This window comes from Anabrus simplex, chromosome X (assembly GCF_040414725.1).
Source record: "Anabrus simplex isolate iqAnaSimp1 chromosome X, ASM4041472v1, whole genome shotgun sequence".
Lineage (NCBI taxonomy): Eukaryota > Metazoa > Arthropoda > Insecta > Orthoptera > Tettigoniidae > Anabrus > Anabrus simplex.
The window spans coordinates 6,070,849-6,089,565 of NC_090279.1; the positions used below are offsets into that span (position 1 = coordinate 6,070,849).

General features: G+C 42.1%; 1 protein-coding gene and 1 pseudogene across 1 annotated transcript in view; one reads left to right on the top strand and one right to left on the bottom strand.

Moving 5' to 3' along the window:
* The window catches only part of LOC136885950 (myosin-M heavy chain-like), a 72,327-nt gene that overhangs the window by 19,610 nt on the left and 34,000 nt on the right, over positions 1 to 18,717 (top strand). The window lies entirely within an intron of this gene.
* LOC136886898 (5.8S ribosomal RNA) lies at positions 5,616 to 5,764 on the bottom strand (annotated as a pseudogene).

Here is an 18,717-nt window from a genome sequence, read left to right on the forward strand (position 1 = left end):
TCACGCTTTTTGAACCGTGTGTTCGCGATAATCGGTTTCTGCATAATCGGGAATTTGTTGCCATTGTCGCTTTTCTGTCCATATTCATGAACGCCATGGACTGTGTGTTCTTCCTCCGTTTGACACTTCCTTTTAGATCACGGGCAACGATGAGATTGTCTGCGGTCTTCTCGTCAGGCAGTGCCTGGTAGGCATGTTTGTTCTCCGTGCCCAGGCCAGTGTGTGGAGCATTCCACTGAAAAATTTGAATTTTCTTCTCTCTCCAATGTGGACGAGTTACATCAAGTGATTGTCATACTTTTGCACCTCGGAGACTGGACCGTTAAATGTTGCTGATAAAACAGTGCCAACACCATTAGTGGTTCTTCGGCTTCTGTTGAACATAAGTTAGTAACTGCTCCCCATTTCGCATGACTTTTCTCCACTCCATCTTTATTCCTGCAACTCACAGATGCCTATATGCCTTCTCTGATGTGCTGTGGGTAATTTGCCAGTTCATTCAGAGGTAGTTCAGTGAGGAGACACAGAATGGGGGTACTCGCTTGCTTAGCCGTCAAGCCCGTGCGACGGCAACCCTTGCATACTTTTCATGGTGACTGGGCCCTGCCAATGCGCGTCCCTTTCAGAGGACATCCTAGCATTGGTTCCGATTCCATGAGACATATTTCTGTAATCATGTGTGTGGTGTTATTTTATGGCTGGCTTGTCTTGAGGCATTTCAGAGCTCATGACAGCAGGGAGTTACGCCGCTCCGGACATGGGAACAGACGCCTTTTTTGCAGCTGCTCCTGTGGAGATGAAACGCTACGCTCCTTTCTGAATTAACTTCCCAAAAGATAGAGTACCTCTTCTGTCAACTGCTCCGTACGGAACGTCTCCATCTCTGCCAAAGTTGTCATTACGAACTTGTGCGTGTTTGGTCCGCGAGAGATATTCAATTTCGCTCAATTCTACCGGCAGGCCAGGGCGGAACCTGTATCCTTCACCTGGGACGCGTCACGTGTTACAGCAATGTAGCTGGTTCGTGCATCAAATTTGTCAATAAAAAATGAAATGCCATATTACTGAAAAACTAATTGTGAACCTGATAAATCACTTGTCACAAAAATCACATAATCTGGTAAAGAAGAATGGCCACAGACTTTTGCACCTTTTGCTTGGCATGATATGCCACAAAACGTATGACGTACAATCAAGTGTCGTATTTTCTGCCCCTGTTCTCTACATCAATATGTTGTGTGATGATCAAGATGTCTATCCTGTCGTGTCTGGAATAAATGTCCCCCTTTTATTTATCCACTCATTTTCTCCTAAGTGTGCAGTAAGAACATGTGGTCGAGCCTCCCATTACTTTGCTTGAGAAGAAGTCATGCATTCGACTCGGGCATGTGAATTCAGTGAATACAATATGAATTAGAAAGTACCAGTTCATGTTACGATGTATCCTGCTCTGCGTGACTGTTATTTCCCATGTGCCTGATCTCACCTTTAAGTAAGAAATTATTATTTCTTGCTCTTCTTTCGTAGAATATGTAGATCCACTTGCGGTGGGGAGACAGGCACAGACTTGGATGCCGTCTGACTGTGTTATCAATCCACTAGAAGTAATTAGGTTGTCAGTGAACTTTTGAAATAAAAGGCTTCTCATTCGTTCCTTTACTTAGGAACAATATCCACTAAGGTGCAACTCATCGTTCTGTCATCTCGAAATTTGGCTCAAGTCTTGTTTTTCGTGCTCCTTCTTACCGTAGTGTTAGGGGGAAACTTGTGTGAATGTTCAAGTACATGAGAGCTTGCATTTGGGTTCAATTCAGGATATGAGAACATTGTACAAAGGGCACTAGGAAAGTTTTGCAATACGCAAAAACGGTTGGCCGGTCACCCCTGTTATGGTGAGGGATGAAAAGAGGGGTGAAATCCGCTCTAGAGGAGAGCATGGTGCGACCGTCACACCAGTTATTACCAAGCAATGGAATTGAAAGCAAGTTAAGATGTCAGTGTGTTGTAAAGGTGAATATCACGCAATTATCCGCTACAGATTTGCTCATGGATTAACTGTTGACCAGTGCCTGGAGGATGTGACTCCTGTGCTGGGGAAAGACTTTCCTCATCGGACAACAAATTCATGCTGGTACAAACAGTTCCAGAGGGGAAATTCTGGGGTTGAAGACGATCGTCGTTCTGGGCGACCGTCTGAATCAGTGACCGAGGAAAACATTGAAGCTGGGAGGAAAATGTTGCATCAAGAGAGGCGGTTGCTATGGGCAGATAGAAGAGTCCCTCCACATCCCTGCACCTGCATTTTATTCAATGCTACACGACCATCTCCATGTTAGAGGGGTTTGTTCCCTTTGGGTGCCCCATTCACCTTCAGAGGAACAAAGGGCACATCGAGTGAAACGGTGCCGAAAAATGCTAAAAGATTGAAAATGGGACTTCGCGTAACGTCAGTAGCATCGTTACAGGTGACGAAACTTGGCTTTATTATTACGATGTCCCAACAAAATCTCGGAAAAAGGTGTGGCTGTGTGAAGATGAGGGCACTCGTGCGACTGTGCGAAAGTCAAGGTTAGTGAAGAAAAGGATGATTGCAGTATTCTTCACTAAATTGGGCATCTTGACTCGGGATGTGCTAGAAACACAAAGGAAAGTTACTGCGAAGTGGTACAGTGAGACTTGTCTGCCTCAGGTCCTCCAGGCTATCAAGCAGCTCTGTCCAAGGTGACGCATCAACACTTGGCTCTTGCATCACGACAATGCTCCAGCACATCATGTTAATGTAACTGGATTTTCTTGCCATATCCGCGTTGACTGTGCTTGATCACCCTCCATAGAGTCCTGATCTTGATCATGTGACTTCTCACTCTTCCCAGAAGTGAAGATGAAGCTGAGAGGGCGGCGTTTTGCATCCGACGTGGAGCTTCTGGCACCACTGGATGAAGAGTGTGAAAATGTAACTGAAAAACGTGACAGAGTTGGTTCAGTGACTAGTTTCGACAAGTGTATTGAGTATGGTGGAAATTATTATGAAGAAGTCTAAAGCGTTCACTCACATTGCAAAGCTTTCCTAGTGCCCTTTGTAATAAAACACTAATATAAAAGCCATATTGTTTGTTGCCTTCATAATGTCTATGACAGCAGTATCTGGGTGAGAAAAAAAAGTGTCAGTGTTAGGGTACGAGCGGTCATCTGCTTGTTTTATTTCAGCCTTTCCAGGATTTCATCAGGATTAGTGGTTTCCATGTTGCATACGGCCTCTGTTAAAACAGCAATTAAGAGGTAGGCTGATGTAATACAAGGTAGTAAGTATGAACTTCCTTGTATGAACCTACTGTCCTATATATAGGTAGGCTCTGTTTGATTGCACATCAAAGCTACCTAATTAGAAATAACCGCACTATGACATAATAGAATGCTATACACTGATATGATATCAATGTACAAATACAATATGTGTGTTTGCATGACAGTAAATAACATTCATAAAACATTAGCCATGACTCAGCAGATCTAGCTGACTGTCGGCAAACAATTTTCTCAACTTTACTAATATCTACATCACTGCGAATCTCAACCTTAACAGAGGTTTTACAAAAAATGTTACTTGCATGCCACAAAGCACAGTGTGGATGACGAAGATAAAAACTCCAAACCATGTGCCATCATTTATGTAGAACAGAATATACAGATTTCAATAGCTAAATGTGTGCCGGATTAAAGGGCTTGTATTTTTCCTTTGAGGCTGGACCACTTCTCATGCATTCTTTAAATGAGGTCTGTTAACTCGTTCATTCCAAAATGGTCAGAAGTTTCTTGCGCGTGATATCGTGATTCGAGAGAAAAGATGCAACAAAACCTCGTAACAAATGAGAGCTTTTGAAATTTAAGTCTACACTCTGAATTTAACCTATGATGATGTTTACCCTCAGGAATGTGATGTTCATGAGTAACAAGCTCTCTGCATGGGGTATCAGTGAGTGGAATGTTCATTAGGAATTCCTTTATGTGATAGGTGGCTATTGAACTATTGTTCACATGGTATTAATTTTTCACTGTAGATCGAGACCTGAGGTAAGCTATGCAGATCATCAACCTCCGGATGGTGGAGCACCTTGTTTTTGGGGTAATGTGTGCAGTGATGTCCTGGCCGGGAATTTAGGCCTCTTACAACATCTGAAGAGACACAATGAAGATCGTCCCTTCAAGTGCGGTCACTGCGGAAAGCTGTTCGATAGCGGAAGCATCTTGTCGGAACACTTGAGGATCCACCCGCTCCTAGAGTGCGAATTTTGCCATAAATGCTTTACAGAGAGGAACATGCTGACAGACCACATGCGGTTACATACAAGTGGGATAGCAAACGAGTGCTCAGTATGTCGTAAAAGATTCAGGAATTGGTGTAACTTGACGAACCACATGCGTTCTCACGTGCTACATTGTTGCAATATCTGTCGCAAATCCTTCAGCTGGAACAGCCACCTAGCAGATCACATGCGGTTGCACACAGGCGTTAAGCAATATTGGTGCAATATCTGTGGCAAATTCTGCAGTCATTTAACCAGTCTGAATGATCATAAACGGACTCACACAGGCGAGATGCGAAACCAATGCAATGTTTGTGGCAAATCCTTCATATCTAAAAGCAACCTAACTGGACATATCCGGATTCACACAGGCCAAAAGCCATACTCTTGTAGTATCTGTGGTAAAATCTTCACCCATAAAAGTACTTTGTCTAATCACCTGGTAACTCACACAGACGAGAAGCTACATTGTTGTAAGGTCTGTGGGAAGTCTTTCAACAGTAAACGTCATTTAGCAGTACACGTCCGGACTCACACAGAAGACAAGCTCCACTGTTGCAATGTCTGTGGTAAGTCTTTCAACAGTAAACCTCATCTAGCACTACACGTGCGAACCCACACCGGCGTCAAGCCGTTCTCCTGCAATGTCTGTGGCAAATCCTTCACGCAGAAAGGCAACCTAGCATATCATATGCGGACTCACACACACGAGAAGCCATACTGGTGCAGTATCTGTGGCAAGTCATTCAGCAGTAAATCCTACGTAGCATTACATGTGCGGACGCACACCGGCGTCAAGCCGTTCTCCTGCAACGTCTGTGGCAAATCCTACACGCAGAAAGGCAACCTAGCATATCATATGCGAACGCACACGGGCGTAAAGTCGACTGATGCAATGTCTGTGGCAAATCCATCCGGAAAGGAAACCTAGTTGGGAATTTGCAGACTGACACGATCTTGTAGCCACAGTGGTGCAGTATGTCTCCGGAAGAATTGTACTCTCGCAACACGTGGCCGCACACAGACGAGAAGCCATACCGTGAAATGTCCGTGGCATATTTTTCAGCCGAAAAATCTATCATACAGCTCGCACCCGAATGCACAGGGATGTTAAGGCACACGACTGTTCGGTATTACGTTGAAAATTTCAAAGGATCATGTACTCGTAACATTATTATTTAATCTCGTGCAGCTTCATTCCGGCGTGAAGTTATGCTGGTGCGCCGTCTCGGTGGTATACACCAACTGCGTGCGAACGATGTCACAAAACACGGAGCAGTGCAGCAACTCTCCTCGTTCAGTTTTAGCAACCGACCCTCAGCCAGGCGTGGAACGGAATTCATGGACAGCAATGTGCGTTCGAAATGTCAATATTAATGTATCCTTCAGTTCAAATATCGACGCGCAATTTTCTGCGTTCTTCATCGACTCACGAGCCGAGTGATCCACTGTTCAGGGTTGTTTTTTCCTGTTTTGATCGTTCTCTCCACGGTGAGTGAGAGGGGAAACAATCATTTTCATGGGTCTCTCGTCGCAGAGCTAAGAAGTGTTTCGAGCATGGGCGTTGCGTTCATTTAAAACCTGCCCGTCGGGCCGAAGCCGCACATGTGAACAGTTTTATTCGTATTTTATTTTACATCCCACTAACTACTGCAAGAGAGTTTGATGTTCCATACGACCTTCTCCAATTCTGTAGATACAGCCACGAACATGCGATCGCACACAGCGGAGAAAAAAAAAGTTCCTCGGCCAGAACGGCACTCTTGGGCACACTCTTGGTGTACGCCGGACAGCGGTTCGTCCGTTTGTGCCATTTTCTCTGAGATGGAATCTTGTGGTGACATAATGCCAGGTCCGTGTGCGGAAGGATCAAAGGACATTTCATGAGTTATCTCCTCATCAATCACAGATATATGACACCATGGACGACGCTTTTTCTGTTTTCGGACTTCAGTAGAAGTGTGCTCATTAACACTCATTGAAGAGCCGTATAGGTTCGAGAATAAGAAGTAATCCGTAAGAACACGGAAGGATCATATGGCAAAGACAGTTAGTAAAATAGTAGAAGCGCACGAAATAATATTCAAACGCTTGAATAAATATTTCAGGGGAATAAATAAGTGCCAAGTCAAGTCATAATAGGGTATGCAATTGAAGAAATTGTTGCTGAAAATCAAGCACTCCTTTTGCTCCCCTTCCTATGTGTCACTAGTGTGTTCTTTTAATTATAAGTAGACCTGTAGCTCAAAACTGTACCTGTTTCCGCAACTCTAAAACAACAATACTTTGTCAACCTGTTCTGAATGAAAATTGAAAGTTCAACTTTAGTGACCATAGCCGTTAATCAAGATCACGTACTTCTGGAGGAGGCGTGTGTAAGCAAAGGTTCGTATGTGAGAGTTGCAGTATACTCGTCCGTAAGTTTCTTCATTTTTAAAGAGTGGCGGAGAATTGGCCACTCGCTTTTCTCTACTGGAACCTCAAATAAGTCACTAAAAATCTCTTATATCTCAGAGTTGCATGTGTTGAAGGGACATAGTGAATACTGAACCCTTTCCATCATGTCGAACTGATATTAGCCTGTTAAAGGCCTTCAGCATGAATTGTCAACTCTTCTGTATGGGGGGTTGTTAATGGCTCTTCGTCACTTCCAGACATTACAGTCGGGTACCAAGGAAGGCCTGCTTATTTAAATTAAGTACTTACATTATCTGACTATGTTCAATCAAAAACAATGAAATATGATGGCGGGCATGTTTACAAATATGGCCTAAACAGTGGTATGTGGTCAGTGACATTAATATAACGCTGCAGCTGGACGATTTCAGGATGTAATTAATATCCACCACAAAGAAAGCTTGAAGGGCTATTTATAGGAAACCACTTTGTGATTGACTAGAAAATAACATCTTGGGATTTAATCTGCTTTGTTCCATAAACAACTGTGCACTATGCTTCCTGTTTCACAATCATCTAATTATCAGGAAGTTATTGCCACACCTTTTTAATTGGGGCTGTCCACTCTCTGACCATCAGCATAGGATGAGTTACCTGGACCCTAAAATTGAATCTGAGTAACCTCCAATTTACATCATTCAGCTATCATGGTCATCCAATAAAATTAATGTATTTTGTTGCTATTTTGCTTTACGTCGCACCAACACAGATAGGTGTTATGGCGATGATGGGGCAGGAAAGGCCCAGGAATGGGAAGGAAGCAGCCGTGGCCTTAATTAAGGTACAGCCCCAGAATTTGCATGGTGTGAAAAAAGGAAACCATGTAAATCCATCTTCAGGGCTACCGACAGTAGGGTTCGAACCCACTATCTCCCGGATGCGAGCTTACAACTGCGCGCTCCTAATCGCACGATCAACTCGCCCGGTAAAATTAATGTTTAAGGTTAAGGAAACGTGCCTGATGATGAAAGTGAAGTCTCATTGAATTTAAGTTAATTGAACATAGCTGATGACCAAAGTGGCCCTTCATTGAATGTAATTGAACGTGCCCTATGAACAAAGTGGTTAATAACATGGAAGATTGTTTCTGTTAAATAACTCCATGTGATCCAAGGAGAGGTGTTGGAATCGGAAAGCGTATCCTAGCAACCAGAAACATGAGAGAGAAAAGAGGATAGGGTTTGTATGTTTAGATGTTTAGCTATGACATTTTCTACTCTACATTAGTACTATTTTGAGTCAAAGCTGTAATGTAAACCACCATCTGGCAATCATGTTTATTATTGTTACAGACATTCTGCAAAGTCATTGCCGCTTTATCCAACTTGCAGTCATGCTGGGAAGCTACGTCAAGCATTTCAGTGTAAGCGCCTGACTATGCACTATATAAAACATTTCAACATAAAAATGCTATGGAAGCCTCCACCTTATCAATACAATGTTTATTTACTATTAATTACAGTAAATCCAGTACTGGTTTCGACCCCTATGGGGTCATCCTCAGCTGTCATATATCAAACTAGTTTGCAAAAACATCCCATTACAAACGATGTACATGCATAAAAACTGACCCGATTTGACAACTTATTAAAGACAAGTTAGTGTTAAAATGATGAGAATAAAATGGATCTTTCCTTTTAACTTTAAAAGTTACATGTTGTGAGAGGTATACCACTTCATTACTTCATTGATCTAGTGAAAATCAATTAAAATTTACATTACTTATGTACACTAATATTTGTGAGGTTGTTACTATTTACATTTGTGATGTTGAGATATACAATATTTAAAGTTTGTATCTAGATAAAAATGTACCCAATATAACTGGCCGTTTAAAAAATGAATGAAGTAGTAAAAACAGGATAAATTGGTCCACTTTCTACTCGTTATCTGTCGTTCAACAACCCTCGCAGTTTTCTCCACATGCTAATAATATGCATACAGGAAACTCGCCGAAACGAGAATCTTCACCATCCAAAAATCAAGGGCATGCATTTAGTGGTTGAACACCCTCAGTGCTATCCAACATCCAGATCCTCTCCCATGATCACATTGAAACTCTCACAGTACAGCTCAATTAATAAGCTACCAGGTACTGTACTTAGATTTGTGCAGCCTTCCAGCATCAATATGTGAAGTTTGTTGTTGGTGACTTCAACAGTCATAATACAACATGGGGCTACGCACGTACCGACAGAAGCGGAGATGCTGGGGTATAATGGGCAGATTCGTGTGATATAATTCTACTGCATAACAAACTTCCAGCATCATTCAACATTGCGAGATGTAGGCTTAGATATCATCCAAATATTAACTTACTGTATATGGGACATATCTCAGTTATCAGCGATATCAGTGGGTCAAGCAATCCTGCATAGTCCTCTTATATGCCAGATATATGCTGGAATCTGACCACAGACAGTTCCTTTACAGACATCTTCATTACAGACTGTTATGCCTTTCAGCAATCAGTCTGCGACCCACTGTGAATTTACAAAGCGCCACCACAATCCTCTATTTGCAGCTAATTCTGTGGCATCGTCTTCTATACATCGTACCTCTAAATCATTAAAATCTGAGTTCCTTTTCGAAGAAGATATCATTTTAAGAAGGCTGACTGGGAGAAATGTACCATTACACTGGACGATAAAATTCTGAATACAGAGTCTCTTCTTGAATCATATAATGATTTTGTAAATATCATCAAGCATTGTTCTCGTATCTCATTTCCCTGAGGCTGCACACTATATACCTATACGTAAACTAGGGAAATATTGAGAAACTAACGTGATCTCATAGACAACGGTCCTTTGAGCTCCGATTCCGTCCAAGCTGGGGAAGATATCTTAAAAGCGATATCTAATAACAGGAGCGATGGAGGAGACTGATCTGAGGAACAGTATCCAGAAATCCTGAAGGTCCCTTAAACGTCTGAGTTGTTACCCAACAGCTAGAGATGATCAGGCGTATGTAACAGCTAAACAGATTGCCCGCCAGCTCGTGGAAAATGGTCAACATTATTACATTCGGGGATGTTCTGCCACCATGTGGTGACCATATACTAGGCAGAAGCTACTGCTCAGTGAAATAGTACAGGTTTAATAATAATAATAATAATAATTATTATTATTATTATTATTATTATTATTATTATTATTATTATTATTATTATTATTATTATAACTAAAAACTTTGTTCGCAGTGGAATATAGCCAGAGGGATCCGGGACGTGAGGGATGGTAACAAGGTATACAACTGAATGAAAAGATAATTTCAATAATCATAACAACAACCTTTTACTAGAATAGATAGACGTGTGTGTACACAACCGACCATCTAATTCGATGTATACTGAGACAAATATTAACAGTGTATTGTACGTGTTTGGTTTAAATACATTATATAGTTAATGCAGATCCATAGATGTGGAAACTCTTACGCCAAATCGTTAACAAGTGATATAAATTTAACTGAATGTGCAACACAATTCAAAAGAAACAACAGTGAAAATGATCAAGCGATAGTTAAGTTCATTACAAGTCAGGCCTAAATTTCAAATACCTAATACCGTACAATCGTACGAGGTTTAAAGAAAATGAGGGGTCCAGGCAGGGCGCGAATGAGGGAACCGAGAGACACGATTGACGCGAAAAGAGTTCCAATATGAGTAATGGCAGACACATGGAGATAACATTTCCTCTAAGAGTGAAGTAGTTCAAAAATACGATAAAGCGTGTAAGTTAAGGCTCACTAGCCAAAAGCACAAATGAATTTTGGTGCCGTGCAATTGCGTGACTCTCCCAAGTCCGTCATTGTTTTGAAATATGAATGCACGATGTTGTACATGAATTGATCTCTACGTCTCACCTGAAGTCGAAGGGAATGATCGACAGTTTATTCTAAAATGTGTGAGACGTTAGAGCGACGTCAGGTGAGCAGGACAGTCAGCTGATTGTTCAAAATGGCGGTCACTCTGTGGAAAACATGTCCGGTGGATGGTAGTGTAATGTGCTTGGCTGCTACACAAGGTACAGCACGATATCCCCATGCTCGTAGAAAAATAGTTGAGGCCACAGAAACTCATTCTTTGTGCAAGCATCAGAAGCAGGGATCCAAATAATTGATTTATGCGATGATGCAACGTAGTAGGTAGGAGATGGTAAATGCTTGCAGAGGTAGGCGAAGAATGGTGTTCCTGAACGAGATATCGTGCATAATCAATGGTGGTGCCAACAAGGAGACAGCAGCATGTATGTCCGTAGAGAAAGAAAATTTTACACTGGGAGCAAAATTAATTTACGCTTAAGAGTCCAAGGATGTCAGGAGTGTTTTGGGGGGAAAAGGGCGACAGGGAATGTGGAGCGCTCCAAATGGTAGAAAAGTGAGAAGAAGGGGGATATAATAAACATGATGCAACATTTTAGCTACATTCGGCATAACAATTGAGCATGGACTTTGAAGATCATCTTACATATTTTACATTTTTTGGTATAAGGAGTAAATTAGAAGAAGAAACATTGTTGTTAGATGGAAATGCACTGTACATTTTTTTTGTGTTTTACTTGAAAATTAAACTTTTAAGAAGATGATATTTTGTTACATCAGAATTAAGTATAGAAGAGAGAAATGTTTTTGACATGAGAATGAAATACCTGAAGAAAAACGTGAGGAGTGATAATGTAAAGAAGGCCATGGATGAGTGGATGCACGAGCACACACATGAAGGAAACAGGTGGGAGATAGAGGATCTTTTTTTTACAAATATAAACTATGCTGAGAAAAAATTAGGGAAATGAACATTGCATACAAGAGGGTTGGATCCGGAAGAGTCGTACAAGTAGAGGGCATAAGAAACAAGTAAAACATGTCATCAAAACGACATATAATAGCAGAGACAATAACAAGCGCCGACGTTCTCCCGGGGGAAAGGTGGAAAGGGGAGATGAAATTGGGTGGATGGAAAGAGAAATCGAGTTGGAGAAAGCACAAGATGAAAAAATAACAAATTACTATCTGCCAACAAAGGGTTAAACAATTTTATAAAAATTTGACTCGAAGTTGAGGATGTTGGGACTTAAAACTGAACTTACGACTAAACGCTTGTAAAGCAAAGTATTATCAACATTATCAGTAGTATAATACAGGGATTCTGCGGCCACCACCTCCTCCGGCTCCCAGAGGCCCCAACCACCACCACCACCACAGGCTCCCAGATGCCTCCTCCACCACCACCACCACCACAGGCTCCCAGATGCCTCCTCCACCACCACCACCACCACAGGCTCCTAGAGGCCACCACCACCACAGCCAGAGGCCTCCCAGATGCCACCTCCACCACCACCACCACCACCACAGCCCGAGGCCTCCCAGATGCCTCCTCCACCGCAACCACAGCCAAAGGCCTCCCAGAGGTCTCCTCCACCACCCGCGGGAAATTTGAATTTGTAAACAAAGCCACGTGCTTTTTGACAGCTGTCATCGACAACAACGCATCGCTAACCTCAGTACTGCCCTCTTGACGGGCCTAAACCTCAGTAGTGCCAACTTAACCTAACTAGCGAGAGATAAACAAAGCCACGTGTTTTTTGACAGCCACGTGCTTTTTGACAGACAACAACGCATCGCTAACCTCAGTACTGCCATCTTGACGGGCCTAAACCTCAGTAGTACCAACTTAACCTAACCAGCGTGTGGTAAACAAAGCCACGTGCTTTTTTGACAGCTGTCATCCGCCATCTTTAAACCACAGAGCACTGTGCTGCCCTCTTTATCGTAGTAGATGTAAATTCGTCACCTGTCATCGGCAGTGCTGCTATCTTGGCGGGCCTAAACCTTAGTGCTACCAACTTAACCTCACTAGCGTGAGATAAACAAATCCACGTGCAGCTGTCATCCGCCATCTTTAATCCATAGAGCACAGTGCTGCCCTCTTCAGCTCCTTACCTTCGAAATGTAGTACGTCACAGCTGTCATCCGCCATCTTGCATCCGAAACCTCAGTGCTTCACTCTTTAGCTAGATACCTTTGAAATGTAGCGGTGGCGATTTGAAAAATTCCTTATGCTCTTGTTTGGAAACAAAGCCGCGTGCAGCTGTCATCCGCCATCTTTAATCCAGAGAGCACCGTGCTGCCCTCTTTAGCTACTTACCTTTGAAATGTGGTACGTCACAGCTGTCATCCGCCATCTTGCATCGCAAACCTCAGTGCTGCACTCTTTAGCTAGATACCTTTGAAATGTAGTGGTGGCAAATTCCACGTACTCTTGTTTGGAAACAAAGCCACGTGCAGCTGTCATCCGCCATCTTTAATCCAGAGAGCACCGTGCTGCCCTCTTTAGCTACTTACCTTTGAAATGTGGTACGTCACAGCTGTCATCCGCCATCTTGCATCGCAAACCTCAGTGCTGCACTCTTTAGCTAGATACCTTTGAAATGTAGTGGCGGCAATTTGAAAAATTCTTTATGCTCCTGTTTGGAAACAAACCTATGCGCTTTTTTGTCAGCTATCATCCGCCATCTTTAATCTAGAGAGCACCGTGCTGCCCTCTATGTCGTGGTGGTAAATTCTACACGCTCTTGTTTGGAAACAAACCCATGTGCTTTTCTGACAGCTGTCACCCGCCAGAGAGCACCGTGCTGCCCTCTTTATGCCGGTGGCAAATTCCACGTGCTTTACAAACTCACGTGCTTTTTGACAGCTGTCATCCGCCATCTCTAATCAAGAGAGCGTCGTGCTGCTATCTTTAGCTAGATACCTTTGAAATGTGGTGGCGGTAAATTCCACGTGCTCTTGTTTGGAAACAAAGCCACGTGCTTTTTTGACAGCTATCATCCGCCATCTTTAATCAATAGAGCACTGTGCTGCTATCATGCGGGTAATTTCGTTAGCCGTCATCCACCATCTTTAATCTACAGAGCGCCGTGCTTCTCTCTGTAGTAGCGGGCAATTTGAAAAGTTCTGTTACTTGTCATCCGTCATCTTTAATCAACAAATCATCATACTGCTATCTTTAGCTACATACATTTAACATGTGGTGGCGGATAATATGAAAAAAAACTTCCGTTAGCTATCATCCACTATCTTTATTCAACAGAGCTTCGTGCTTTTATCTATAGATACATACATTTAACATGTGGTGACGGCAATTTGAAATTCTATCTAGATGCCATCTTTAATCAACAGAGCACCGTGCTGCTATCCCTTTGAACTATGGTGACGGATAATTTGAAATTCCGTTAGCTATCATCATTAAACATTAGTGCATTCGCTAACCTAACCTCTCATCTACTATCATGAAGGAGACTATACGACACCTCCTCTACCTCCTCCTCCTCCTCCTCCTCCTCCCCTACCACCCCCGCCTCCTCCTCCTCCTCCTCTGTCAAGGCATAACTTTATCGAACCCGCATCGCGAAGGCAAGAGTGTGCAGCGATATGCATGTTTAGACTTGCGGATTACGAAAGAAACATAACAAGACTTGAATCGAACACTGCACTCGATGTCGTTAACTTCAACATGTGATTAAAACATTGTCTGGTGTGTTCAGAACACTACATAAGGGATCAAGACTAGAATCGAACGCTGTACTTAATACAACATGTTAGGGGATACCTTTGTTCTAAGAAGATCAGATTGAAACATAACAAGGCTAGAATTGAACACTGCACTCGATGTCGTTAACCTTAACATGTGATCAGAACATTGATTGATGTGTTCAGATCACTAAACAAGTAGAACCGAACACTGTACAACATGTTAGGGGATACCTTTGTTCTAAGAAAATTAGATTGCAAAATAACAAGACTAGAATCGAACACTACACTCGATGTCGTTAACCTTAACATGTGATCAGAACATTGATCGATGTGTTCAGATCACTAAACAAATAGAACCGAACACTGTACAACATGTCAGGGGATACCTTTGTTCTAAGAAAATTAGATTGAAACATAACAAGACTAGAACCGAACACTGTACTCGATACAACATGTTAGGGAATACCTTTGTTCTAAGAAGATCAGATTGAAACATAACAAGACTAGAACTGAACACTGCACTCGATGTCGTTAACCTTAACATGTGATCAGATCATTGATTGATGTGTTCAGATCACTAAACAAGTAGAACCGAACACTACATCATGTTAGGGGATACCTTTGTTCTAAGAAAATTAGATTGAAACAGAACAAGACTAGAATCGAACACTGCACTCGATGTCGTTAACCTTAACATGTGATCCGATACAACATGTTAGGGGATAACTTTGTTCTAAGAAAATTAGATTGAAACATAGCAAGACTAGAATCGAACACTGTAAGAACATTGTTTGATGTGTTCAGAGCAAAAGTACAACTTCAATGATTTACCTAGTGTAAAAATCAAAAACACACACTGTGCACATATCGCATAGCTATCTCGCCTATCACTTGCCTAGTATGAAAATCAAAAACACACTGTGCACATATCGCATAGCTAACTCGGCAACACTTCAAATGATTTGCCTAGTACGAAAATAAAAAAATCTATACCGCGTAGCTAACTCGTTCATCGCACTGCTAAGACGCTTAGTAATTGCAAATACACTGATATATGTCATACGAAAATCAAGAAAGCACACTGCATAGCCAAATCGCTCGGTCACTCGCTTAGTAATTGCAACACGACTAGAACACTGATACACGTTACTCTTTTTTTCTCGAAACACACACACACACACGGATAAGAATGTTGCGAGATACTACATACTTCCATGGTTTTTTTAAAAAAAATAGGGGGATGAAGGATCATAAATTATATGTACACATGTTGTCTCCTCCAAGTTGTAAGACGAAATAGACGCAGTACTGTGAGTTTCCGCTATAGCTGGCGAACGGAAGTAGCATGATATCTCAGCAAAAAATACGCGTGAGCTTGCATACACGCAAGTCAGACACAATGATGGATACCGCGATTCAAATCCTGGCTACTTATGCCGTCAGGAAGGGCATCCAGCTAGATCATGTTATGACGATCGCGCAGGTCCCTCGCCTAACGTTTGCTATTTTTTGCGGCTTCCAACAGTAGGAGTTCGAACCCGCTATCTCCCGAAGTAGCGAGAATGATTGCGAGTACTGGAGTGTTTGAGGGTGATTCATTTGTCGGATGGAGGCGTTAAGCTGTGTGCATTCTTCTTCGGTAGGAGTAGGCTATGTGCCGGCACTGGGATATCTAGTTATAAAACCCGCTACAACAAATTTATCGCGTATACTGCGATTTAGAATCCTAGTCAGGAAGGGTAACCGGTTGTAAAACTATGGTGTATGATCTAAGAGGCGGGGTGTGCAACCTTGTACAGGCTCTTTCAACAGGAATAGTCTACATGCCGGCGCCGTGCAGGCTCTTTCGATAGGGGTAGGCTATATGCTGGCACTGTGTTTTAACCTCTCCGTACAATCACCATATTTTATGTTAGGAACTTACACCAGCTAAATGCTTCACGGTTAAGAAGACGTTCCGTGAGTTACAAGTGGCTTATCAGCACACAGTGTCTTCGTTCAAGGTTAGTGCAGCCGGAAGATGCGTGTACAATTTCAGCCAACACATACATTCCGTACCTCGCTCTGAATGACTGCGCCGATACAAGTTCAAAGACTGTAGAACAAAAAAAATGTAACCCATAGCTTACAGTTTGGTTTAGTGTGCTTGCCTCTCACCCGGCAGTCTCGGGTTCGATTCTCTTGGGAATAAAAATATGTTTTACAGATTTTAAATCGCAAGAATTTGTTTTAAGACTAGTTGCCCTTCCTGACGCAAAACTGGCAGTATCTAGCTTCTTACATCATACACTATTGTTTTCGACAGGTTGCCCTTCCTGACGTCAAAGAACTAGGATTAAGAATCTGTTTTACAACTAGAAGCTCTTTTTAACGCGAGAATCGGGGTTCTACAGCTAGATGCACTTCTTAGATTTTAAATCGTTGTATCACGAACTATTGTTTTACAGCCGGATGCCCTTCCTGACGCAAAACTAAGATTTTAAATCGCAAGAATTTGCTTTAAGACTAGTTGCCCTTCCTGACGCAAAACTGGCAGTATCTAGCCTCTTACATCATACACTATTGTTTTCGACCGGCTGCCCTTCCTGACGTCAAAGAACTAGGATTAAGAATCTGTTTTACAACTAGTTACCCTTTCTGACACGAGAATCGGGGTTTTACTGCTAGATGCACTTCTTAGATTTTAAATCGCTGTATCACGAACTATTGTTTTACAGCCGGATGCCCTTCCTGACGCAAAACTAAGATTTTAAATCACAAGAATTTGTTTTAAGACTAGTTGCCCTTCCTGACGCAAAACTGGCAGTATCTAGCCTCCTACATCATACACTATTGTTTTCGACCGGTTAGCCTTCCTGACGTCAAAGAACTAGGATTAAGAATCAGTTTTACAACTAGTTACCCTTTCTAACACGAGAATCGGGGATTTACAGCTAGATGCTCTTCTTAGTGCAGGAACTAAGATTTTAAATCTCTGTATCACGAACTATTGTTTTACAGCCGGATGCCCTTCCTGACGCAAAACTAAGATTTTAAATCGCAAGAATTTGTTTTAAGACTAGTTGCCCTTCCTGACGCAAAACTAGCAGTATCCAACCTCTTACATCATACACTATTGTTTTCGACCGGTTGCCCTTCCTGACGTCAAACAACTAGGATTAAGAATTTGTTTTACAACTAGTTACCCTTTCTAACACGAGAATCGGGGATTTACTGCTAGATGCTCTTCTTAGATTTTAAATCGCTGTATCACGAACTATTGTTTTACAGCCGGATGCCCTTCCTGACGCAAAACTAAGATTTTAAATCGCAAGAATTTGTTTTAAGACTAGTTGCCCTTCCTGACGCAAAACTGGCAGTATCTAGCCTCTTACATCATACACTATTGTTTACGACCGGTTGCCCTTCCTGACGTCAAAGAACTCGGATTAAGAATCTGTTTTACAACTACTTGCCCTTTCTAACACGAGAATCGGGGATTTACAGCTAGATGCACTTCTTAGATTTTAAATCGCTGTATCACGAACTATTGTTTTACAGCCGGATGCCCTTCCTGACGCAAAACTAAGATTTTAAATCGCAAGAATTTGTTTTTTAGACTAGTTGCCCTTCCTGACGCAAAACTAGCAGTATCTAGCCTCTTACATCATACACTTGTTTTCGACCGGTTGCCCTTCCTGAGGTCAAAGAACTCGGATTAAGAATCCGTTTTACAACTACTTGCCCTTTCTAACACGAGAATCGGGGATTTACAGCTAGATGCTCTTCTTAGAGCAGGAACTAAGATCTTAAATCGCTGTTTCATGAACTATTGTTTTACAGCCGGATGCCCTTCCTGACGCAAAACTAAGATTTTAAATCAGAAGAATTTGTTTTAAGACTAGTTGCCCTTCCTGACGCAAAACTGGCAGTATCTAGCCTCTTACATCATACACTATTGTTTTCGACCGGTTGCCCTTCCTGACGTCAAAGAACTGGGATTAAGAATGTTTTACAACAAGTTGCCCTTTCTAACATGAGAATCGGGGATTTACAGCTAGATGCTCGCCGGATGCCCTTCCTGTCGGCATAAGTTGCCAGGATTTGAATTGCGGTATCCATCATTGTGTCTGACTTGCGTGTAAGCAAGCTCACGCGTATTTTTTTTTTTTTTTTTTTTTTTTTTTTTTTTTGCTGAGATATCATGCTACTTCCGTTCGCCAGCTATAGCGGAAACTCGCAGTACTGCGTCTATTTCGTCTTACAACTTGGAGGAGACAACATGTGTACATATAATTTATGACCTTTCATCCCCCTATTTTTTAAAAAAACATGTAAGTATGTAGTATCTCGCAACATTCTTATCCGCGTGTGTATGTGTGTGTGTGTGTTTCGAGAAAAAAAAGAGTAACGTGTATCAGTGTTCTAGTTGTGTTGCAAT